A 2,797-nucleotide genomic window follows, 5' to 3' on the forward strand; every position below is an offset into this window, starting at 1 on the left:
TGTAATTTTGCAAGAGAGCATTGAAGGTAAGGAAATATTTAGATAGCAACAATTGCTTTACTTCATTTCTTTGAGATTTCATAAAAACAATTCCATTGTTGGTCGGCTCTGATACCAACTGTAACGTGTCCACTAGTATTATCCAGGACACGTTGCCGTATTGCTGCGCATTCAAGGTGTGAAATTCACCCAAAAGTTGTGTGTGTGGGATTTGATACTTTGTACATATCTAGTTGTTGTGTTTATACTTTTGTTCTGCGTGGAAGAGGGTTTGGAGCAAGAGGAACTTATCAATAATGCTCTAGTTGGCATGTCTTGCCAAGTGGTCAGTCAACCTAGACGAGGAGGTTTTGATCAACAGTTCACAGGAGCTTTGGGTGATGTGGCTGAGAGGCATGTGCCCTGAATCTGGCATATATGTTTGCAGTTTGAAGGTTTGTGGTATCTTAGAACATTCAGAAATGGGCCAAGACATGCACTCCAAACTAATCAAAAGGGGGCTTGAGAGGGATGCCAATGTAGGCAACACAATCATGGATATGTATATGAAATGTGGGTTTCTAGCAGATGCATGGCAAGTGTTTGCTCAATTGTTAGTTCGAGATGGAGTCACATGGAATGTTCTCATTTCAGGGTTTTCTGAACTTGATCTTGATGAGGAGATCCTGAATTTTTATCATCAAATGCAACAGGAAGGTATGTCTGCTGATGCTATCACATTTGCTTGTATTGTGAAAGCTTGTGTTTCCTCTGGTGATATAAAAACAGGCCAGATATTACATACTGAGGTAGTTACTAAGGGGCTGGAGAGAGTCTTTCATGTGGGCAGTACGCTGGTGGATATGTACAGCAAAGTTGGCTTGCTTACAGAAGCTCATAAGGTGTTTGAAGCCCTTCCAGATCAAAACACAGTTTCTTTGAATGCACTAGTAGCAGGCTATGCTGAGCATGGGTTTGGAGAGGAAGTGGTGAACTGTGTGAAGAAGATGCAACTAGAAGGAGTTTCTCCAGATGCTGTGGATGAAACAGCTGATTGCTGAAGGTCATCAACCAAATGCTGTAACATACAGTCAGCTGGTAATGGCACTATGTTGAGCCGGTAGGGCAGAGCTTGTGAGGAATACATGTATTGAGGCTCACCAACTGCAGTTGTCTCTATCACGGGCATCATATATCGCTGTGATGGAAGCCTGTAATGTCCATGAAATTCAATATGATTTGGAAGAGATGGAATCTAGCTTTTTGTCTCAGTCACCCATCAACTCTGCATCTGATGTTGTGAAGCCAGATTTTGAGACTGTAGAAGAAGACTTGTCTTCAGTTCAGTCAGAGTTTGACATATCTGAACAGTGCCTGTATGTATGCGTACATTACCGTACTGATGACTATATTGGATTCGACAATGTCAATGCAGAATTCACAGTTTCAAGATTTTTATAATCCATTATACTGACTGAGCTGAAGGAGCGTGCTTTTGCGTTACGGGAGGCCCACGGAAGGAGCAAATTAGTCGGGTATTTTCGGAAAAAGCAAAAAGAAAGGGGACTTTGGGGAGCTTTGAATAGGAGGCAGCAAAAATAGGGGAGAGGAGGAAGCCGATGATATCTGGGAAAAAATGCATATGTTGAGGGGGATCGACAAGGACGAGAGCTCTAACTACGCACGAATTCAGCAGGAATAAATTAATCATTACTCAGTATCGGATGCTGCACATGGAGAAAGGGGGGAAGAATGGCTTCATGTACTGCTGTTAATGTTCAGTTACGAGGAAGAGTGAAGGCAGACTCCTTCTGGGGAGGCCTCATTATGCGCATGGTGGTCCCTGACTTTGTGAAGGAAAAATGATTCCACAACTAGTTGGAGAATGCGAGGGATTGGGCTGTTAGTCGAACTCGATTTTGGGGCACACCATTACCAATCTGGCAAAGTTCTGATGACAAAGAGATTATTGTGGTTGGATCCGTGAAGTAGTTGGAGGAACTATCTGAACTATCTGGGTGTAAGGTTACTGATTTGCACTGACATAAGATTGACCACATCACCATTTCCTTGAAGAGGGGCCCTGAATATGGAGCTTTAAATAGAGTCGATGATGTCTTTGATTGCTGGTTTGAAAGTGGTTCCATGCCTTACGCTTATATTCATTATCCCTTTGAAAACACATCTCTATTCGATCATAACTTCCTAGGTCATTTTGTGGCAGAGGGTTTAGACAAGACCCTGGCTGGTTCTATACACTTATGGTATTGTCAACTGCACTTTTTAATAAGCCAGCCTTCAGAAACCTTGTATGCAATGGTCTAGTTCTTGCTGAGAATGGGAAGGTGTCCTTTTACAACTTGTAAGCTCAGGCTTTCCAGAGTGTGGCCATGAATTGCAAAATCCTTTTGTGATCCAGACTTTTCAGCATGCTGGTCTTTTATCTAGAGGTACTGAAGATGAAAAATTAACAGAAACAGGCTTTTAATTCCTGTTAATGGATACAAATTATCAACTGTGGCAAATTTTTTGTGAATACATCTCTGCTGCTGTGATTTTTAGAACAGAGGGATCAACAATGTGGAACTGATTTAGTTTCTCCTTGAACTTGGATTTCATATTGTTGGGAAGAATTTATTTTTTGAAACCTTGTACTTCTCAACTGTGCACGGCTTTGAATAGAAAAGATCTAATACAGGATGATCCATTGATCCATCTATTATCACAAATATCTCTTGTTTTAGAACTGATCTTCTATCTTGAAATTTGTCAAGGTCTTCTGAAGAGGCGACTTTGCTTTCAAAACCCTTCGACAACG

General features: G+C 41.4%; 1 pseudogene; it reads left to right on the plus strand.

Annotated features, from left to right (window-relative positions):
- The first annotated feature begins 461 nt into the window (after window positions 1-461).
- Window positions 462-1,040, plus strand: LOC148040936 (pentatricopeptide repeat-containing protein At4g18520, chloroplastic pseudogene; annotated as a pseudogene).
- The last annotated feature ends 1,757 nt before the right edge of the window (window positions 1,041-2,797 follow it).

Source organism: Lygodium microphyllum, chromosome 1 (genome assembly GCF_053477565.2).
Source record: "Lygodium microphyllum isolate KBCC chromosome 1, Lygodium_microphyllum_v1.1.10, whole genome shotgun sequence".
Classification (NCBI taxonomy): Eukaryota; Viridiplantae; Streptophyta; class Polypodiopsida; order Schizaeales; family Lygodiaceae; genus Lygodium; species Lygodium microphyllum.